We start from the raw sequence: 24844 nt of genomic DNA on the forward strand, positions 1-24844 counted from the left end.
CACTCTGCTTAGTTAGAATAATCTAACTGTGTCTCGGGACAGGCCTTCACCACAGTTGAAATGCCTCTCATATACCCGTAATGTAGCAAAAAATTGCATAATCGCTTCGAAACGGTTTTGGAGAAAATTATTGAAGCTGCATTGTGATTAACAGTCAAATTATTCATAACAAACCATTTTGAGGCTGTAAATACCTTTCTTCTAAAAATTTAATTCATAAGAATGAAGAATTCAACACTTTTTTACCAATGTTTTTTACTCACTGACATTCAAACTCTCAGGATATAGCAAATTTTCAATGAAAATTTAAACATATATGTATTATCGTTTCTGAGTTTATCCATGCAAGTGTGATATTGTGGAAACATAAACTAAAGAGCCTCCCGTGATTTAGCGTGAATGGAATGCACATGCGCAAGATTGTAGAATAAAAAAAATCCAGATGATTCCGAATTTTTATAAGGAATTTTCGTTGATTATTAATAAGCGAAGCTTGATTGAGAAAAAATAAAAACAAACTGGTAATCTTCAAATACCAATGATGTTTAAAAAATAAAGAACAAAAGACAGTTCTCCTCTGATTTCTCGATATTAAAGCCCCAAAATTCGAGTCTTTTATTTTAATGTATACATGTAGTAGTAATAGATGTGTATCAACTCACCAATTCTTCTGTTGATCAATTCAACTTTTAATGCATCACAGTCCAGTCCAGAACGACACATAAATTCTGACACATAAATTCTGCCTCTCTTTTAGGGCTTATTCGTTGTTTCTAGCACATAAATAAATTACTCATTAGAAAAAAGTTTTATTTCAAAATATGCAAAATTTGTCTTTTAAACTATCACATTGATTTTAAAATCAAATTATCTTAAGGCCTTCCATTTTGGTTTGCAAACTCCTTTTCAACTATTTTAAGATCAAAATAAAAACTTTTTTAATATTACTTATATAATGCACACGGTCATAATCACTTGTCCGAATGGACAAGAAGGAAAAAAAGTTAATGAAGAGCCCTGACACCGTGCATACATAAAAAAGATATATAACATACATAAATTAGAATGCTAATTTTACACAAACAGTCCCTGAAACATTCTACGTAAGTACACGCTGAACGGAATCTGGTGAACGCTAATGAAAGGTGAACGATGAGCGAAGGCAGAGTGCACATGAAGCGCTGAACGATGAACGGTGAACGATATGTGAACGCAAGATGAACGATTTATTCGGAGTGTCTCGATGGTTATCCTTACATTGTATTTTGACAGAAATCAGGAAAAACATGCTAATAAACTACACGTACAGTGCTGCTATCTTGAAAGTTGACAAAACAGTCCTATCCTATCGACTATCCTGCAAATAATATCTATCCTGTATTATCTTTAAAGTTATACCATACCATTTATGCATGTTTAGGAATAACAGTTAAATAAAACCAAATTTAAGACCATAATATTAATTTTATCAACAGATAATCGAGTAATGTAATGATAAAAATGTCTAAATAATACATAAAACCATTGTTAATCTTTATATATAAATTAACACGCATTTATGTTTACTATCTCAAGTTGATCTGTTCAGTAAGACAGCTAGTTTATTATCGAACATGGATATGTTTGTGATTTGGAATCGAAGGAATTATTATTTGAATCGTGAAAAATACACAAATACAATGTCTGTTTCTTATATTTATATATATATATGTATGTGTCGAATCGTTAGTTGATTAAATTCTTCTGTTTTTAAACGACTGGACTGACTATCTTAAAATGAATCATTAAATATTATTTGTGTATCAATTATTTATCGCTGTATTGTGTAACATAAAATTTCACAGTAACTGCATACTTAAGCCATTTTCGGATCAACAAAAAAAAAAGCCTGTTTAGGAGAGAGTGATAAAAAACAACAACAGCAAAAAACAGACCTGCTCAAGAATGTGTACTTTAAATTCCACGGATTAAATTCTAATTAAAATGATGCTTTATGTGTAATATTAGTTTCCTTTCACCTTAACGCAAGGTTTTTTCCTCATTTTGCTGAGATCGATTCTTTCATTTTTGAAGTTCCGAATGAAAATGAATGAAAACAGACTGAATTCGAACGATAAGTGAACGGTGAACGATAAGTGAACAAAGGTGAACGCACAATGAGCGCTTTCTGAACGGTGTGCACAAAAGGAGCGGAGTGAAGAGTGCAAGTGAACGCACTGTGAGTGCACGGTGAGCGCACGGTGAATGCATGGTGAGCGCATGGTGAATGCACGAAAAAATGGGAAAGTAGATGGTTTAAGGGACTGTAATACTTAATACTGTCGCATTGTTTTTTTTATTATCATAAATTTGATAAAACCATTGATTAATTCACTTTTCTGTTGTGATAATTTCACTTACAAACAAAACAGACCGAGCAACTGATTTTGTTCAAATTGCTGATAAAACAATTTGAGCATATATTGTGACTGTATGACAATTATAGAAAACTTCAATATGTCACACTAAGCAAAAACAAGAATAAACATCTAAATATGAGAATTTGAGATATCACCGGTAAAATGTTTACTTAAAGAATGAGAGATATGCACACCCAAATAACTTTAACATATCAATGGTATTCGATACACATGTACTGTTGTTTGAAATATACCTTAAAAGTTCAACTGTATGTACAATGTTAAAAATTTCACTTACTGCAATTTTCCCCCTTGAATAAGCTGCCATCTTTATAGTTGACTGCTTTATAACTTACATAAGCTAGAAAAAAGAAGAAGAAGAAGTTGTACATGAATGCCAATACAAATTAAAATGTGAGTTATATGAGATGCCATACTTCATTAATGTGAGTTATGAGATATTATACTAAATGTATATAAGGTGGATAATAATTAACTTTTCACCTTAATTATTATTATCATTATCACCTCATGATGACTATTGATTTATCACATGAAATCCAATTCAGTGAAAATCACTATACATGTACATGATGTGTGTGGAAATGTATATGGACAAGGAAACTCACTACATGTGTGTGGTAATTTAAATGAATATGGACAAGGAGACTCACTACATGTGTGTGGTAATTTAAATGAATATGGACAAGGAGACTCACTACATGTGTGTGGAAAGGTATATTTGCAATGAAACTCACTACATGTGTGTGGTAATTTAAATGAATATGGACAAGGAGACTCACTACATGTGTGTAGGATTGTACAGGTAACTCTCGATAGCTGGAAGTCCATGGGTCCAAGGAAAAACTTTGAAGTTTCAAGAGTTCGATTTTTCGCGAGTTCGGAATTTTCTGGGTTGACCAATGGGTTTTAAAATTAGTCTTACCGGATGTTATGATTAAGCCATTTAATTAGTGCTAACCTTACGCTCATGCTTAAACAACGTTTTCTTTTCAGTAAAATATACAGAACTGGATGTTTTTAAAACTAAATTCAAACAACTATTGAATAAATTCATAATATAATTATTTATTTTATGCATCATATTAAGACCAAATTGCTCAGTACTACTGGAGTGCGAGACGATTAACATGTCATAAATGTGATAACTAAGTATCACCCATTGTTCCCACCGTAAGGGTCCTTCACCAGCTGTAAAAACTTGTTCAGCAATATAATCATTACAATGACAATGATGCTGATAAGCATACTTTTAACAGATTTATAATTCTAAAATTTGACCATGGCTCAATATTATCGTTTCATCTCAATTAATTTCTCATTTTCATTGCGTCTCCAAATTATCGTAAAACGGTTGTGATAATTATAGATTAGGTATTGGTATAATCAGTCATCAAACAATTATCACCTTGCAGGACAAGTGCCGCCTGAACAAACAACTCGTGACACAAGTCCCGCGTCTAAGGTGTTATTTAGGTATATAGCGCTTGGAGATACACGGAGACTTTGAGGTATCGAGAGTAAGAAACTATAGATTATGAACGGGACTGCAGTTTGACTTAGAGAGATCAAGCTAGGGTTTTCGAGAGATCAAGAGTTTGAGAAATCAATAGTAAATTTGCTTAGTTATATATATAGAGGAAAAAATCGGGACCCTAGACTCACTTCCAGCGATCAAGAACTTCGATCCAATCAAAGTTCGAGCCATTGAGAGTATGTATATTGGCAATGAAACTCACTACATGTGTGTGGTAATTTAAATGAATATGGACAAGGAAACTCACTACATGTGTGTGGTAATTTAAATGAATATAGACAAGGAAACTCACTACATGTGTGTGGTAATTTAAATGAATATGGACAATGAAACTCACTACATGTGTGTGGTAATTTAAATGAATATGGACAAGAAACTCACTACATGTGTGTAGGAATGTACATTAATTGGCAATGAAACTCACTACATCTGTGAGGTGAATTTATACTGGTGTAATTGGTAAACTTGCTATATGTGTCTAGGAAATATATATTATATTGGCAAGAAAATTGACACTACATGTGCGTATGAAATACATAAAATTGTTGGCAATGCAACCAACCATGGTAAATGTTGGTTGCAAGAAAACTCATTACACAAGGTGGGTTGATTCACATGTATAAAATAATGTATATGTTATTCAATTGAAACTTACTGCACAAGATTGGTAAAGAGGCAACACACAGGCCATGAATATCAGGCATTATTACATGATTGTCCACTAATGCGCCAAAAGTATGTCAATTTTTTGGTTTTCCCTATATATTTCATCGAAAACAAGACTTAATTTTTTTAAAAAGGTTTTCAGGTCAGATTATTGGTCAGATTTTGAAGAAGTTGATATTGATTTCCAGCATAGTAGATTCAATTTCCACTTGTTGTCGTACATTAGTTTTTGACAACTCATTTGTAAAATTTGAATATTTCAAACACAACACTGAGATAGTTTTTAAGAGCTCTACTATATATTTTTTGCAATGTATGAGCCGAAAAATCTTACTTTGAACTGTTTATATTAAATTTCAGTAATAGAAGGTTGGAAAAATATTCAAATAAGATGCAAAAAGAGCTAGAAAAATTCTTAATGTATCAATCCAAGTCTTTTCAATGTACATGGTCAAAGGGTTTCATTTTAACAATTCTAAAAAAAAAAAAAAATTTCAATTAATATATGGTGAGAAGAAAAAAAAATTGACCTACTTTTGGCACCTGAGTGTACATACATGTATATGTCCCTGATTTCCTGAACTCATGCAAGTATAATTTAAGCTGGTCGATTGGGGAAGGGGGGGGGGTGCATAAAAAAAACCCATTAGAAAACCTCTTTATTTTTAACCATATGTAATTTACATCAGCTCTAGTTTAAAAAAAAAGAAAAAGCAACCATCTGGTTCTTTTTGGGGGCAATCTCAAAATACAGGTATATTTTTCTATAGGAATATTTAGAGAATTTTCATTTTCCGCACTTCGTAGCAGATTTTAAAAAATACTACAATAGAGATTTTCTTTGAATTGTGATATCGCGATTAGCAATATCATTTTGTACCTTATATGTAAAAAATACTAAATTCAACCATCTAGTTTAAGAGAGGGTCATCTCAAAATATGAACAGTTGATAAAATTTGCTATATACATGTATTTTGGGTACATGTATTACAAATGTAGATTAATTGCTATGATGGATTCATTCAAAATGAAGCAAAATAACCCTGGAGATACCATCATTTAGTGTATACAATTTCAAAGGGTTACGATTTTTACTTTTTCTTTTTTCCTATATACTCCTACAAAGCTTCATTTTATCATAATGTCGACATATAAAGCAAGATCAATGGCAATGCTCACCTACCAAACCACAGAAAAATTGTTGAAAAAAAATTGTTTATCATGTGTTTATTGTGTTCAATTTGATAAATGTCTATATCTATATAAAAATCATAAAAGGTTGAAATACACTGTATTTTACTCGATCAGAATGCACAAAAACATGAACCATGCAAACTAAAGCCAGCCTCAACCTTAAACCACATGAGAATTGCGCAGATTAAACAGCTCATTTTAAGGTTTAATTGATTAACATTTTAGACAGAAAATTAGAAAGTAAAAATGCTCATATTCATAAATTGTCAGTCCAACCAAATTGAAATTAGACCATACAATTAGACAACTCATACATCATGCGCACACTACCGAGAGAGTTCTCCATACATGTATGTATTTGTTTTATCTCTGTAATATAAATAAAAAAGGCTCTTGTAATTTTTAAAACAACAATTTGGGTCAATACTAATATCAAATCTCCTCTTGCTTGATCTTAGATTCAGATAACCACAGACATAGTCAAAATGATGTACATGTAGCTAGCTGGGTGTTCAAGAAATAGACAACTAGACATGAACAATTCATGAATTACATGTATTACCATGATGACTTCAATCTAATGTTTCAACATGTGCCCTATTTGCAAAACATCCTTGTTTATTCACCTGCCATTTTTATATGCATTGTTCCATCCAGATATACCACCCCCTCCCCATCTAGAATTTGAATTTTTCCTTTAAATGTACCACCCTCAAGTCATGAGATGAGCTGCTACAATCCCCTCCCCCTGAAATAGTTTTATTTGTTTGTGTCAGAGAGGAATTTTATTAGTGTTTTTTGTTACCAATATTCTGGGTTGGATTTCTGCAGACTGCCCCCAATAGGCATTCCTGTATCTTGCTATAAAGTGATGTGAAACTCAGAAAGGGGCTTATTTTTAAGGCAATTTGATTCATCATCTGATAGTCTATAGAAAGATAGATTAAAGACTGGATGGTGCACCTTATTCCTTAACCACAGAAACTGTTTTTGATATCTATTTTTACTCTTTTTCTTCACTTGGCTTTAACTTTTTAGCATCCGAATTATTATTAAGCTAGTCAGAAACTTCAACTTAAAGGTAAATGTCCCCTTAGGCTACCTCTTTTGTAATTTATAGTAAATCTTTAATTTTATTCATACAGTCGTTGACCAGTTCCGAATAGTTCATATGTTGAATAGCAAATAGTTATGGAAATAAAAGTTGGAGAAAAAATCATTACCTTTAATATAATACACTTATAATGCTTGTTTAAATTTTGCAGTAGTTTCATTTTTTGCGGTCATATACATGTACGTATTCAATACTACAGTCTTACATTAGTCAACCAATATTAAACTTTTGCTTTGCCAGGTCATTGCAACGTTATTATGTGCATAAAATAGTCTGTTGACGCCTTATATTTTCACATGTAACAAGATTTCTTTTATCAAAAGTTGTTTTGGTATTATTCTTACATACCCATATAAGCATGCAGGATATAAATTTTAAAAAATGCAGAAGGATGAAAAATCTTATTAAGCTGCCATTTTACAAATTCCAAAAACTCAATTTGTTTTTGTCTGTTTCAGGATTATATGAAGAAATAGATTAAAACAATTACTTCTGGAATTCATTAAATTTTCTTACTAAGTCTTAAGAAAATCATATTGAACCACAGTAATGATAAATGGAGGTGCGACAACTGTACTCCGACAAGATATTAGAATTTAGAAACTACATGTAGTCTAAAGTATTGTTATAGTGATCTTGTTTGTTAAATCCATGCAATATAATTAACTGTATAGGTTAAAAGAATTGCCAATAGCTGGTTGGTATGCATCAAACCTTTTTTTCAATAGGTTCAATTGATGGTGTTTAAATAGGGCTAAAACTTTTTATCTGCATTCAATTTCCATGGAATCAGCTATGCTATTCAGAATTTATTGATTTATTCGTAAATGGTAAAATGGCTTCCAATATAAGTTTTTAGGACAGAATTCTAAATAAAGCTATATTGCATTACTATCAGCAATAATATAGCGTACATCATCCAAAGAAAAAAAAAAAGATTTCAAAACAACACCCAGGAACATTTAAAGCACCGCCAAATCTATACCCTATTCAGTACTGGTCAATCTATAGAAAAAATAATCTTACCGTGACCAGGCTACGCTCAGGTCCCATATACTTGCAATGTAGCAGCTGCAAAGCGAATCTGCTTCGCATCGACTTTAAGTCTGCTAAAAACAATCTGCAGGGGTAAAACACAGCATTTATATTACAAACCTTTTTGAAAATGCATATGTAATTAAGTCTACAAAATATTCATTATTAATATAATGGGTCATACAAAGGCATTTTGTTAATATATCTGTGGTAGAGTCAGGTATATTGCATTCCTACTAGCTCTGGCTAGTGGGTTAACCCTTTATCTCGCTCGGTAGAGTGCTTGACTGGCGTGCCAGAGGACCCTGGTTCAAACCCCAGCAGAGGCAAAAAGTGTCTCTGTTTGAATTTGCCTGCCATTTTGCACTCGAAATATCTCGGATTTTATCATTAACATGGCGACCAGTGATTTCATTGCCAAAACCGTTAATGTGGTAAAATGGGATTATAAATGAGCAACATTGTAGGTATTTGAGACCAATCAAATGAAAATATAGGCAAGATACAACCGAGATATTTCTTTTTTCATTTGCTACTAAGAATTACAGTAAAGGGCACAAATTCTATCATTTAACCGGGTTAGTTGGACATGTGTCATTTTAAGAAAAGACCATTCTATCTAGTCAATCGACGGTAATAATTATTGTTTATCATTGCATTGCATCGATTTCGTTGATTAAAATCATACTAATATGTTCCAAACATTTCTCATTTATTTAGCAAAATAATTTTATGAAAATAATACAAGAAAAAAAGACATGTTATTTAAAATGTCAATTTTTAAAAAAAAAAGTGTTATAACCAAGCTATGTAGCTAAATTAGGAGATTGTGCTGGACTTGATCACGTTACATTACAAGTGCAGCTGTTAAACACATGCACATGCTGACGAAACGCAGAGAGGTTCTACACTTGTTCACACGTTCAACTTTTCCTACAAGATTGTCACTAATTATTCAAACGACTTACAGTTCTTACGTAGCTTCTTTCCTTTTTGGGGGGCTGTAGTAATTCGTATAAAGCATGCAGGATGGAGGGGTTTGTTTTGTGACATTTTTTTTACCGGATATGTCGTAACGCTGTCAGGTCAAGTCGTACACAGCCCAATTCGTATACAGGTCAACTCGTATACAAAGAATTGTTCTCATATGTATTACAGGCACTTAAATCAATAAACTTCAATTTAAAAAAAAAAGAGGTAAACTTCAATGAATTTGAAAATGAAGCAGAGTAAAATTGTTTAAATAATTACCTTGTTAAAGAATATTTTTTTACATTTGGAGAGTGTTTATTTATTTAGCTCTCTTGTAGGTTTTTTGTTTTTGTTTTACAAGTTTGCATTGATGTCATTAATTATGAGGATGAATATGGTGTAAAAATTGATCCCGAAAGATTTGGGGGGGGGGGTATTGTTTTTATAATGATTTATTAAATTTTAAAATGAAAAAAAAAATGAGTTTCCTCATGGGGATCAAACTTCATATATATCTACATATAGGATCTTTTCTTAAACTTATTAGAATCATTTCTTTGTATCAATGTAATGAAAGATAAATAAGGGTGCAAATGATAATAATAATAATTAAAAAAAAAGATTTAGAGAGTTTTCTAAGTGATTTACTGCATGTATTAAATTTTAAACATTAAATTAAAAATTATTGGTTTCTTATGGGGGTGTAATTTCTTAATAAAAGGGTTTTCCTCAAACTAATGCTGATTATTTGTTTGTAATAATGTCATTAGGGGGAATTAGGGTGTACATTCTGGTCCTGAAAGATGCATGTGGTTTCCTAAATGTTTAACTATACCTGTCAGATCTTTCAACGATAAAAAGAAAATAATGTGTTTCCTCATATGGGTCATAGTTTATGATAATAGGATTTTCAAAAAAAAGGATGAAAGGGGTTTTCAATTTTTCGATTTTTAACATTAAAATGAAAAACACGGTTTTTCCTTTGGGGTGCAATTTGTAAATGAGCCTTTCCCTTAAACTAATACTGATTATTACTTTGTATTAATGTCATTAAGGATAAATTAGGGTTTAACATTACTGATTTTTTAACGTTAAAATGAAAAGTTTGGGTTTCCCCATGGGTGTTTATGTAAATAATAATAGGATTTTCCTAATAATTATTCTAATAATCATTTCTTTGTTTTAATGCAAGGAAGAGTAAATTATGGTGCAAAAATTAAGCTCATGAAATTAAAGGGTTTTTATCAGTGATTTACCGTACTGATTTTTTTTTTGGGGGGGGGGGGGCATTAAATTGAAACTTAGAGTTTTCTCATGAGGGTGTAATTTAATGAAAGAATTAATATGTGATTAATATAGAGCAACAATTTGCTAATTTTTCTTGATTGATTGAAGAGAACTTTACTAAGAAACTCCACAATTAAAGCCGTTGAACAGAAAATATTTCTTTATTTTGGATAAAATGTGTTGGGTGTAAATTTGAAAGTTAAGAAACATATTGTTTATTTCTTCATGATTAATTGTTTGTTGTGAATTCCAAAAGAGAATATAATTAAAAGATTCCCAGTTAAGGCCTATGAAAAATTGTTGACCCCCTTGAGGAAATCCATATTTTTCTCCTCTTGATAAAAAGTATATACTGTAGAGAGTCTAAATTTGAAAAGTTCCAAGTTAATTATTAAGTTATATTATTAATATTAAGTTCATTATTCTTTAATTACCCGAACTAATAACAACACATTTTCACAATTAAAACCCCTAAAATGTTTAGAAGAACATGCAGGAGGCACATAATTCTCGATTGTGCTACATGCAACTTGTTAAAGTCTAGAGGAAATTCTAACTTTTTGAGAGTTTATCAAAAATTTCAATGGTATACTAAAATTGTAGTGAAATAAATGATTATTTAAAACACAAATTAAAAAAAGCACACACTACATGTGTTTGACTACTACCGAAATTAAACCCAGTTAAACGTAAAAGAAAACCATCTTAACCATCTACAACTTTATGAGGTGACACACACAAAGACATGTAAATTTTCCTCAATTTAGCTGCAGAATAACGAAAAATCAGATGTCGCATTTAAACAAATGATCTAAAATTATATATTCGAAAGAAAATTGGTGTAAAAATCAACAAAAGATTAATTTTTCATGAAAGAAATAAGTGATCGTACCTTCTTTTGCGTTTCCATTATTTCCATAGGAAGTTGAATTTGCGCATGCGCAAATGTGGCAAGGGGGCAAAGTGTGTAACATCCCCATTAAGACTCGATATCGTGTGTAACAAAATTCATGTGTAAACCGGAAACTCACACTTTTTATAATTTTGTATTTTCTGGGTAAATCATGGTCGAAAAACCCGATTTACGGGGTTCTGCAAACTTACTACACGGATTTGTGTCGTAGGTTTTGAAAATGTAGTAAGTTGCACGTGTGTAAACTAGTACATGTCGTAGGTGTCGGCATGATACAAACGCACACACACACACACACACACACACACACACACACACACACACACACACACACACACACACACACACACACACACACACACACACACACACACACACACTCTCTCTCTCTCTCTCTCTCTCTCTCTCTCTCTCTCTCTCTCTCTCTCTCTCTCTCTGAGTCTATCTCACTCATACTCTCAATCGTATAATGTTTTATTTACATAACAAATGCAGACCCTTGATTCATAAACACTCTCATCGTTAAAAGATAAATAAGACATAGAGTTAATAGTTTAAATGAGATACAGGTATCAAAACCACATGTACATGTACAGTGTACAATGTACGTGTAGAGGAAATTCTGTATGGAAATGACTGAAAGCATGATTGACGCAATCTCAATATTCTAGGAAAAACATACAATATGTTTTTAACGTATGCCAGGTAACAATATGTGTAAAAACTGACTATAATACACCTGCATACACATTTCATACTAAAACATGTCTTTCAAGTCACATTTCACAACGACCATTATTCATTAACATTTTGGTAACACATGCAGTGGAATTATTGCATTGCATTGCATTGCAGGTTTTTAAAAAGGTATTTATCTAGTTTAACATTGTAAGTGAGTATGTTCTTACCGATACATGGCTACCCCCTAGCACGTTTCAGATTGTTGACAAAATCGAAAACTGCTGTTCAGACGGTTTCATGCTGAACAATATTTAACGAAATAAGGCTAATTACCCCAAACTTCAAATTCATATTAATAAACAATTGTTCTGCAACTTTAAATAATATAAAAAGCTTGCTGATAGATCGTTAAAATCCCGTGATTGACGTATTTTGTCGTTCTCGGGTTTTTTTTTTTTTAGCTTTTCGTTAATATAAAAATCAGAAAGGCTCCGATAATGCTAATAAGGCTGTGAGGTGTGTAATAGTCAATTAATAATCGTAATATGAAATAAAATCGCGTTAGTCATTCTTAAAATCAAGTTTTATTTTTAATATATGTCTATGGATAAATTTATCATATTTATATCGTATGTAGTAGTAAGAAAAAAAATCCTGACAAGTGATAGAATAGATTGACCAAAATGAGGATGATATATGGTTCACGTTAAATATTCCATAGTAGTATTTTCACCGTTATTGTCCAAATTTTTGAGAATGAACATTTTACTGATAAAAAGTAATAAAACTGATAAAATTTGACTCCTAACTCTTTACCAAATAAAAAACATTGAAAGCATTAAATACATCTAAACTATTGAAGGAATAAACTTAAATTATCAACGATTAATCTTTGTTTACATTAGATATTATATGTAATTATACTTTCATGTTTAATACTGAAAGCTGATTGGTTTGGACGCAGTTGATAATTCGTTCTATTACCCTCAGCGTTAGCAACACACTTAGCAACGGGTAACACAACGAATTGTTACATGTGCATAAATTATGCGCGTATGGTTTGCCGTAGAATTCACTTAAAACAGTAAAAAATTCTCTAAAATTAAGACATTTAGTATAATAAAATAAATAGTGCCTGTTTGGGAGGATAACAGTTGAAATTGACACCCCTCGACAACCATTGTCAACCTCCGCTTTGCGTCGGTTGACAATGGTTTCCTCGGGGTGTCAATTTCAACTATTTATATAATGTTGAATATTGTTTGGAGTTATTCTAAGTAAACATTCACTGTAATGACAACCACCTATTCGAGGTGAGCCAATAAGAAGAATACTCAAGTTTTTTAAAGTGTTTATATAAATATAATGCCTTTTTTACTTTATTCAGAAATACAAAAAATGAATACTTACTTGTCACGGGCCATCCGAAGACGTGGTTACAGTCCTCCTTTGAACAGTTACAGCGACTCCCACATAGCGCTCCGTATGATACGAAAGCCGAGAAGGATCATTCGAGATTCGAGATTCGAAATACGAGATTCGAAATACGAGATTCGAGATTCGAAATTCGAGATTCAATATCTAAATTAACGAATCAAATCATGGATCTGAAACCTGTATCCTAGCAACATCAAACTGTTCTAAATAAAGATCACTCGTACATGCTCTTTCCTACAAATAAATGTCTTAATAGCTCTTATATAGTGGTTATAAAATGGTTAAATTAACATTGATGAATTAACCCCACACAGTATATACAATTAAATTAGAAATAACACTGTTGGCTTTGCGAATCTAAGTGGTTTTGTTTGCCCTGTATGTATTTCCCCCGAACAATTTTAACCCGAAGTGTATTCGCCCCAACTGTGTAAAAATCGGCTCGCGAAGAAAGATCTGTTTAATCTAAATGTTTTAGCTATGAAACGAAACTCAAAAAAATAATCGACATGTCAAAATATAGGTTATGATAAAGTTTTAAACAATAGAAGATATAATGATTTACAACCTCAAAGACAAAAATCCAGATAAGAATAGTGTATTGTGGGGTATGGCAATGCCATTGTCGATATGAGAGAGAGAGAGAGAGAGAGAGAGAGAGAGAGAGAGAGAGAGTGAGAGAGAGACAGACAGACAGACAGACAGACAGACAGACAGACACAGAGAGAGTTTTGTAGTGTCAAATTCAGTTTGATTTAGAATTTGAAATTGATTTGATTTGTTACAAGCATATATAGACAATAATTAAGCCTCTAAAACGAGAAAAGAGAGGAGGTAGCTAGGGTAGGGCAGACCAACTAGCAAGCTTTAATTTTAACGGTGTTAGCGCACCTGTGCATGATTTACATCGACTCTCTCTCTCTCTCTCTCTCTCTCTCTCTCTCTCTCTCTCTCTCTCTCTCTCTCTCTCTCTCTCTCATCACCTAGCATTTCCTTTTCCGTGAGGGGGCTTGGGGTATTGGTGATGTCTTACATTAGCTAGCGAAAATGATAAAAAAAACATGAAATTTTCTTTAAATTGTGTGCGGATGTTATACGCCAATAACCTGTTTTCAGTATATACATTTCAAGGGGGGGGGGGGCGGCTATATAGTCCTAATTAATTTGTCAGTTATTCTGTCCCCACTTTGTTTTCTCTTCGTTTTCCAGGTTTTTTTTATTTGGCTCGGCAAATTAATATAAGACATTCTGTGTAGCTCCATAACGATGCTCAAGTTCAAGTTCAAGTTCAGTTTATTCACTCAGACCAAATAATTAGGTACAAGAGGAACATATATATAATACATACAAATACAAATCGTCAGAGGTACAGACAAACAGGTACATTTTCATACAGGGAAAAAATATAAATAAAAAAGAACAGACTATAGAATCACTACTTATATTAGATTTTAGTATAAAGGACTGTAGATAAATTATGAGTAGTTTTACCTTTGATAAACAGGTACATATCCGTACTTGATTTTTAATTTGACTCTTATAATCGGATTTAATATTCCAATAATTATAGGGTAGGAAAGAGTAGACGGGACTTTTTTGCGCATATCCTACTGTACCATTCATTCAACACAGGTATTAGCACTCATCGAGTTCGACTTGCTTTCTTTTTCTTTCATCCACTGGATTTAAAGCTATTAATTTTTGAAAATATTTTGAATTTATGGCCTGATTATATATAAATTAGAGCTGCGCTGGTGCATATATTTACCCAAATGGACCAAAATATAACCAAATATCTAAAAGTTTTGACAAAATTAGTTTTAAACGTACGACTCTTTTTTTCAATTCTAATCGGGTATGTCCTTTAGAAAAATCGTGAACCTCACACATTTTAGCAAATAAAACGACAATTGTTTCATTTTTTATGGGGAGGGAGGTGGTGCCGGTAAAGGACATGTATTGCTTGTGGCAGTTGTGCTATACTCTCATTTGTTATAATAGGTAATACTACATATTGATATAAGAGGAAAGTTTCCAATTACACTGTACATAGCTTCTATCACGCATTTTGACTCGTGCGATAGTTTAAAACAATTTGCAAAGCATTTAATGTAATTCAACCGATCATTTTTGAAATTTAATTTTCTGGATCCCCGCCTGATACGTCCGCCTTCTTGTATATTAGAATTACATGTACGTTGACCATATGTACACATTATCTTAATCGGCTATGTTATGGGACGAAAACATTTTTTATCAATGTTTTTGCAGGATATGTAACAAATACCAGCCTATTTGTGGGTTTTTGCACTGATTATTTGAGATAATTTGCCGCCATCTTTTATGCATTCCACACACCACTCACAGTTTCTTTATTTGGTGTTCTGTGTATATGGCGACAGATTGGTAAATTTGCACCACTCACCCCTTGTAGCTTCATCCTGATTACATTTTATCTGGCTAAGTGTAATGTAGTAGTATATTAAATACACACATCTTTGTTTGCAGTGCTTATTTACATCTTTAGAGATTTACTTACAAAAAAAGTAAACATTTGTATGACTTATATGTAATTATTGTCAATTTTGGTGCGGTGGGGGGTAGGGGGGTAGGAAACTACAGAGAAACTTAACTTGGCTGTGAAACATATGCTTTTATTCTTTCTTGTTGATATATCAATGAATGAATTATAACAAAATATATGTACAACAATTAATTTTGAAATATTCATGCACAATCAAATAAAGGGTTTTACTGTTCTCTGCACAAGAAATCGGCAATGCGAACAAATTGGCACCCTATCATCCCTACCTTTAATTGTAGAGAGTAGGTATCCTTCTATATTGAAAACAATTCCAAAAGTAAGACTCATGATAAGTTGTTTACTGAGGAAAAGGAAAAAAATTGTATTTATTAATAATTCCGTATGATGTGATAATATATCAATGATTTGTTTATAATCATAGTACTAGTGTATCACTGTATGCATACATAAAAACGATAAGTAATGCTTATATTTATTAGTGAAACAGGACAGATTATTTATATTTAGATTATTTAGATACATGTACTAATCTTCATGCGGGGATCTAGAACGGAGGGGGTCAGGGGATCTGGACCCCCTCCTCGGGAAAATTGGAGCTTATTAAATTTACATAGTAAAATTTTTTAAAATTGGCCTAGGACCCCCTACAGAAAAAATTAGCTACGCTTATGAAGTTCTCTACCATAACCACATTTTTACACAAAAGGGGTGAATAAACCCGGGTTTTATACTATTACTGGTGGTGAAATACCTTAGGGTTCAAACGCATCAGGTGGAAATGCACCAGGGCAAACAAAATCACTTAGATCAGCGAAGCACACTGCATTATTACTAGTCTACTTAGATATTCTGTGTAAAAGTAAATACAAATACTGATTTAGTTAGGTAGGGAGAAGTGAACAAAGCATTTATTTGTATATAAGAGCATGTACGTATGTTTTTTATTTAGAACAGTTTGATGTCGCTAGGATACATATTTTCAGATCCTTGATTTGATTGGTTAATTTAGATATTGAATCTCGAATTTCGAATCTCGAATCTCGTATTTCGAATCTCGTATTTCGAATCTCGAATCTCGAATGATCCTTCTCGGCTTTCGTAGTATGATGGATAACTACACAGGAAACTACAGTTGTCAGCATCGGTTGGGTTAGAGTATCCTGGGGGGCACTCTTCAAAATCCAAAATATCTTATTAAATATTGTATATTTTGAATTAAAGTGTTTTAACTTCATGTCATATTAATTAGATAATATCAATGTCGCATGTAACATTAAGTACATTTTAAACTAGAGACGAGCTCGTTGCAAGCAACGATTAGGTTTTCCGTCGTAGCTGCGTCATACTTGTGACGTATTACAAAAAATTGATAGCTGACCATCGTACAATATTAGATGTGTAAACACTGAGAAACAAAGTATTATATTTCTGTGACCGTGTAGATTTTACGGTGATAGAGAATTCGTCTGGATCTGCATCGGTCGTGTGCAGTACGAACCGGGTGAGGGAATGTTGGCGTAAAGTGTATAAGGTAAAAGGTTGGGGCGCGCTGTGGGCCGTAAGCTAAAACGAAGAGTAGGTTTGCCGTATTCCCGAAGGTCCACCAGTATACAGTTCCAGAGAAATAAACAGGCAATTGATGCAGGATTCCACATTATTGGACGAGACTCAACGATGGCAACATTATAACAATTTAACAGACAGACATGTTACAAACAAGTCGGATATGGCCAGAAGTGGCCTCTGGGAGAGTCGGACGTGGCCGGAGCTGGCCGCCGTATTCCTGACTGCGCATTGATAATTGTACATAACTATTTATAAGAATCTTAACAATGAGAATAAATTGCAATTAACAGGTAATGATATAAGTAAGCTGAGTGAAAGGTTCACAGATATAAAATAATTAAATAAACTCAATGAGTCTTTGATGTCCAAGAAATGAAAATCTGATAAGTGCACAATGTTGTTTTAAGAGATTAACAGTCCTTGAGATATGACACTCTGTCTCTATAAAGTATAATAAGTGTCAATCACTAAATAAAAAAAGTAACTATGTAAGAAATAAACTGTGAGAAAAAATTACGAAACAGATGTGGAATTTTACAAGTAAAGTAAAAAAAAATTATAATTGAACAGTGCATTTTGCACGATGATACTACATGTTTATAAGCAAATACAGATCTTAACACGTTGTCTCTAGTTTGATTCGCCGCATTTTATTCACAGAGTGGGACTGTGGTTATGCCCGGTACGATGGTAAAAAGACCACTGGCAAACGTTTTACACGCATTTTTATCGAACGCAAGCGCCAATGAATCTATTAGTATATATGCGGAGATCCTGGAAATTTTACAAGGAGTTTTGAAGAATAATTTTGTATTTCGAGGAGGGGGAACATGCGCATATCAGAAAATTTTTCCGGGGTGGGGGTTGAAAAGTCAGACGGTTATTTGAGTTTGACAAGGGATGTCCGAGGCATATTTGGTAAGTTTATAATGTACACGTAATTGAAAGAAATTTCGCTGGGGGGGGGGGGGGGGGGGGGGGTCTGGAACCCTTCCCCTTCTAGATCCGCGCACGGATTACAATTTTACTGTAATTTTAACCATTTTTATTTAATTATTCATGTTCATAATTATCAGAAAACCAATATTACCTTTCAAAGCAGTTAAAACTTAAAACTTAAGATACGAACCATTTAGTCTCGGTGAGTATTGCGTCCGCGTACGAAAATAATGGCAATTTTCAAGAAATTCGGATGGACGATCTGTGTCCTAGGTCGCCCATCCGATTCTTTTTCTGACTAAAAGCTACAGACCTGCAGTTAGAGATTTTCAAACTCTTATTGATTATGTCAATTTGTTTGTCTCAAAGAATCATTTTTTAAATCAATAAAGTTTTACCTTAAAAAAAAAGAAAGAAATCGGGCACAATTTTCAATGTTAGCATTTTACAATTTTATGGCCTAATAAAATTTCAAGAAACAACTCTTTATTGCTTTATCCGAAATATTGCATGAAAAAAAATTACATCTCATTTTTTAAATTACAAAAGGATATTCAAAATGAACTGGGATTAACCGCTAACAAACAGGCATAAAGAGAGACTAAGAACCAATTTCTTCTCTTTTTTTTTTTACATCAAAAGAAATTCAAAAATAAATCAAAATATATATTTTTTCTTTGTATGCGTTAATAAAAATGTAGATCAGCAAGGGGTTCTTTTTCGTGCAAGCACCTACTTAACAGATTGTTACACGGGTCTACAACGATGACAAATATCGAAAAGGCACAATTGTGGGTGAAGGATGAATGTGTAGTTTGTTTTTAAGTTTATTTTTGATACATGTAATTACATTTATCTGGATCGGTTATGTTTGTTTTGATTATTAAAGAGGGGAATAAAGAAATGAGTAATTTCCAAGCACGTAGCATCGTTTTTGAAAGGGGGGGGGGGGCAAACTCATCCAACAAATCTTGACAAGCAGAAAAAAGAAAAAAAATTTGAATTTTCCAAAATTTTCAAAATTTCACTCATAATTTCATGATTTTCATACCATTTTTTTTACTTGCTACCAAAATGGGGGGGGGGGGCAACTCCATGATAATTCAATTTTTTTATGTAAATTTTATAAAAATAGTTGCTTCGAGAAAAAGTGGGGATAGGACATCTTTATGTCATATAACATGTGAAACTGATTTCATTCCACCCACAAGCTTGAAATAATGAAATAATTTTAATGAAAACAATATAAATAGACGTCATAAATCCCATATCAAAAGCCATATAACCACTTGATTCTGTGCGTCTTTTTAATGAATTTATAAACAGCGGCAAATTCTAAAATGTATTTTTAAAGGTAATGTTAGCTGCAAGTCTGTAGACCTTGTATGAAAAATTTCGGATGGTAGTCAATTTTTCCGGGATACAGACAGAGCGGTACGTATATGCAGCTAAGGTAACTAAGAATGATCCAAATAAAATACTTTGTTGAGTAATGCAAGCTTTTAAGAAAGCAATACTTATATTTGTTTAAAATATAACACCCAAATACTTCGTCTTACATTCGCTATTTGTAGAACAAGCAGAACCAGTATCAGTCTGACCGGCCTCATCATATACATTGTTGGAATTTTATTGTCCTAGCATTGCAATGCTCTGCATGTACACAATTTCTTTTAAAATTTAAACACTTAAAGTGTTCATCTATATGGCTACACATAACGTACACACGTGATTCAAAATAACACAGACGGAAAACGGTAAAGAATTCAGTCATTGAGTCTACGTTTTATAGAATTTGTAAGAAAACACAATGCGGGTCTGAATGTTTGTTGATATGTCAATCTATCAATATACAGTTTGTTAATTATTTTCGATTGCTAAGGCTACAGCGTATTTGATGAACATTGAACAACATTTTTTCCATGCCACTTTTTTCCATGGAAGATAGCGAATACAAGTATAAAGCATTTATAAAATTTATTTGATTACCTCTTCAGAATTGTGTATGGAATAAATAATTTATAAGTTGCTGCTGAAGGTTGTTTGGTATTTTCGTTTGTAGATGCTTTGCAAGTAAAAAACCTGAAACGCGGGGCAAGTCATAATTAATATCCCTAATAACCGTAACTTAAAGCTAGCGGCTTTGGATTCAAATATTATCGTATACGAATATTAAGTTCACTTTTTAAAATCATCTCCACGATGATAATTATATTATATCCATCGCAAATCAGTATTTTTTTTTTTTTGCTTTATAGGGAGCAATCCCGCGTTCGTTTAAATTGTCATGTCAGTAATACACATTGTGCTTTATATGACGGCTGTATACGTATTGTAGAAAAGTTGAGTTTAATTACCATGCATTGGAACCATTTTATTAACACATCTCCCAGTACTGAAACAATTCAAAATATCTCTGTTACAGTAACACAGTGGGGCGTTAATCGTGTACGTCCAGCTCTACAAGCACATGCACTATCGTCTAGGCGACGGCCTGAATACAGCTAGCGACTCTCCTATCGATCGGTTACCTGAGTCTCGTAATGCATCTAAATATAGACAGGGGCACAGTTATGAAACAAACAACAAAAATAAGGTCAAAGAGGTTTATCTATATGAAATGAAAATGTACATATGTATAAAAACATTTTGGAATTTTATGTGGAATTATTTTTGCGCGCTACATGTATCAGTTAGTGCAATACAAGAAGCTCTTTCATAACCTCATAAACGTGCGCACCCCCACAAAAATGGACCGAACTGACAACAATTGTTTCTGTAAATACTGACTATAAATTACGAAAACATTAAATTGAATACTATAGAAAAATTCAAAATTAATTTCTTTACAACTTTGCTTCAATAATGCATTAGAAATATTTATTCCTTTTTAAGTTATTGACAAGAAACTTTGGACGCCTCTAACTCCCTAATTATAAGGGCCAGCCCCTTTTTCGGTATACCGAATGAAAGGTCTGGGTAAGACCAAGAACTTTTAAAATACATGTTATAACAAATTTTTATCAGGTAGAAAACTAACAAGGAAAATACGCGAATTTTTTTGATTTTTTTTCGTACCTTTGTTTCAACATCTATACCACCCCTTTTATTTGCATTTAAATAATAAATAAAATATATCTCGCACAAATTCAATGTATTAGCTTCCAAACCAGCCCATCTTTGAGACTCTGCCAGTCATCGTTAAAGCTAAACCCCCTGGACAAAAGAAGTCGTTTAATTTTTCTAAAAGGGGAATAACTCAAAACCGGATATGGATTTTCCTCAACTAAAATATGCAACGACAACATCACGCGGCATGTTATCAGTCCTGAAAATTTCAAAACAATCGGTGAACAAACGAGCGAGATATTAAGGATCAAAGTTGGCGTCTAGAAGAAAAAAAAAATAATAAGAAATTTGAAAATTTTTCAGAATAATAGTAAGGTTTTCCGCTGAGAGCGGAAAACCTTAATAATATTTCGGAAAGAGCGGTAGGTTTTCTGAAATAAAACAAGACAACTAATCGTAAAATATCCAACATGATGTTAAAATAACAACAAAAAGTGAATATTGTCTCCAAAGCAGTACAAAATAAACTTATGAGACAGGTTTTACATTTTTAAAATTAACACTTACTTTTGGTTTTAAATATTTTCTTTGTTCTTTTAGAAAATATAATGTTTTTACGATTAAGGAAATCAAGACTTCAAATCAAGCAGACCAGCTTATTACGCGGTTAAGGTACAACACTTCTTTTTTCCAACATTTTTCGAAAGAATCATTGTCCGTAATTAGAACAAAAGCCGTTGTGATTCAACACATCAAAACAGACATGTAAACCTTGTTTACTAGCACATATTTTACAATAATTGATAACCTTTTGATAATTTGTGTTTCATAATATATGACAAGATGTGAAACCTACCTTCACAAGTATTGTTTTCCAGAAAATAAAAAAGACAGCAAATTGGGATTCCGTCAGTTCTAAAATTAACACAACCGGTGTAAAAAAAATTAACATTAATTATCGGGTCACACTTATTGATAAGAACACAAAACGTGGAGGTATTGCATTTTGATATAAAAAAGAGAGTACTGAAAAGCCGTATGCAAGCTTGATGTCCAGATGTTTGGAATCTTTGCAATTGGATTTCATTTTGGGAGTACTGTAAAAGTCCTGCACATGCTAAGAAAAAAAATCAATATTTAAGCTAGCAGCAAGCCAATAACCTTACTTTCTCGAAAGAACAATGAATTTATCTTTAAAATGATTTGAAAAAAAAATAAAAACTTTAATTTTTCTAATCTACCAATTGCTATCTACAGCTATAATTTGGAAAACTGGTGTTTCAAGTTTGAACTTGGTTTCGTAACAGTTTTGACGAATTGACGAAGCAAGCGTAAAACATATTGTTTCCTTGTAAACCAGGATAAACGGATACTTCAGCATAAATTATGTGGTATCCGCCTAGGCAATTTTTTAAAGTTATATTTGTAAACACTATAAATATCATTAATACTAAATGTGATGTGAAATTGAACTCATGACAGTTATTGCTTTGATAAAGGTTTTTTTCAAAATTTTTGCTGAAGCACTGTTTATCCGGGTTTACAAGGAAACCACTTCATAAGTCCATACAGATGATAAAATCGAGGTTAAACCGAATCATTAGGGACGTGTTAGCTTGCTCAGGCACCAGAAACCTTATTAAATAGCTTCAAACACAACCCCCTAGTATGTCAATTTACTTTCCTCGAATAAATGGTTTTCATGTGCTATGTAACACGTTTCTAAACTTGAAAATGTAATGTATGCATGTAAATGGTGTGCGTGAGTGTGTAGGCGGAGGGTGGGGGACAGAAATTGGGGATTGATACGTTGAACTTCTGATGACATTTATGTGCATAATGTGTAAATTTCAACAGCAAAGTAGAAAAGAATTATTTCTTTTTCTATATCCAAGAATATTAACGGACTTAAATTTCAATTTTGAACTGAACTATATGTTTTACGCTGGCTTCGTCAATTCTGAACTGTTGCGAAACCAAGTTCAAACTTGAAACACTAGTTTTTCCAAATTATAAGTTTTTTATTTTTTTTTCAAGTCATTTTAAAGATAAAACTCATTGTTCTTTCGAGAAAGTAAGGATATTGGCTTGTTTTTAGCTTAAATATTGATTTATTTTCTTAGCTTGTGCAGGACTTTTACAGTACTCCCAAAATGAAATCCAATTGCAAAGATTCCAAACATCTTGACAACAAGCTTGCATACAGCTTCTCAGTACTCTCTTTTATATCAAAATGCAATTATATGCCTATTGCGCGCGGTCAAATTGATGTGTTTACCTATGAATGGTGTATAGATCACTCTCGACTTCTATTTTTTTTAATTTCATTTAAAGTTACGAAAATGAAAAAATATATTAATATATATATATATATATATATATATATATATATATATATATATATATATATATATATATATATAAATCCGTGATTTTGTTAATGAGTAGTTTTTGTGAGGTAAGGACTACATGTATGTATCGGACAGCAATAAGCCTTAAAAAGCGGGGGGGGGGGGGGGGGGCGGGGGAGGGGTAGTTAATATTTGGTTAAAACAAAACAAGAATTGTAAATGTGAAATTAAGGTTTTCCTTTAAATGGAAAGATATTTACTTGTATAAAAACTGAAAGTGCATTCTATACTGTCCGTAAATGTTTTGTTTTTGTATACAAGAGCAGGTTGAGAAACATGCTTTTAGATGGAAAATAAATGGCAATGCATAATGTAATTATGATGTTGCCCTATAATATAAATTCATTTGCGGTACATAAACAATGGGTTGTACCATCAAAATCGTATGATTAATTTTGAACAGTAAAAGAATTATAGTTTCTCACCCTGGTGGTCTGCAAGTAGATTGTAAAATCCCAATGCTGACTGATTTGTAAATGAAAACAATCCTCAAAATATCATAAACATGGGCCATAGTTTATTATCAGGAAGTTTTATGCTGCATTCTGGCTATTTAGATGAATACAATTTTTAATTCCCTTAAACTTTAAACAATGCAAAAATGTCTAAAATAAATTTGTTGAATATCAAACCGATTTTTTTTAATAGATTTGATTTCCACATGACCCACTACTTTTTTTTTGTTTATTTGTGTGCTTTTTTTCGGTAGCTATTATTGAAATGCACACTTTTTATATTGTCTCTTGTAATCAACACTCATGATTAAAAAGTAATGTCCAGTTTGAATAAATACGAGATATTGAATGTGTCAAGTTGAGTCAATAATTTTACATTAAACCTTCACACATTCTTTAAAATCTTCTGACTTAAATAAGTATTTTCATTATTCAATTTCATTAACACTTGTTAGGGAAACATTGTAAGGGAAACATGCCGTAAGTATTGATTTTTGTTTGTCTATAAGATTTTTGTATTGCTAATTAGGCACTGTACTATTTCACGACTTCTTCATTCCAAAGGAATGCACAATTTCAAGCGTATCTTTACTTCTTCAATT

The 24844-nt window shown here is 32.4% G+C and overlaps 1 protein-coding gene and 1 long non-coding RNA gene across 3 annotated transcripts in view; both read right to left on the reverse strand.

Annotated features, from left to right (window-relative positions):
- The window catches only part of LOC117692664 (uncharacterized), a 356019-nt gene that overhangs the window by 165654 nt on the left and 165521 nt on the right, over positions 1-24844 (reverse strand). The window lies entirely within an intron of this gene.
- On the reverse strand, positions 9-11571 carry LOC136274161 (uncharacterized). Of its 2 annotated transcripts, none has more exons than XR_010712473.1 (3): positions 11119-11571; positions 2698-2760; positions 9-773 (listed from the first exon to the last, which is right to left on the reverse strand). It is a non-coding gene; the product is annotated as an uncharacterized lncRNA (long non-coding RNA). The 2 variants fall into 2 exon arrangements; XR_010712471.1 differs by lacking the exon at positions 11119-11571 and adding an exon at positions 8936-9093.

The sequence above is a fragment of the Magallana gigas genome, chromosome 3 (assembly GCF_963853765.1).
Source record: "Magallana gigas chromosome 3, xbMagGiga1.1, whole genome shotgun sequence".
NCBI classification, from domain to species: Eukaryota; Metazoa; Mollusca; class Bivalvia; order Ostreida; family Ostreidae; genus Magallana; species Magallana gigas.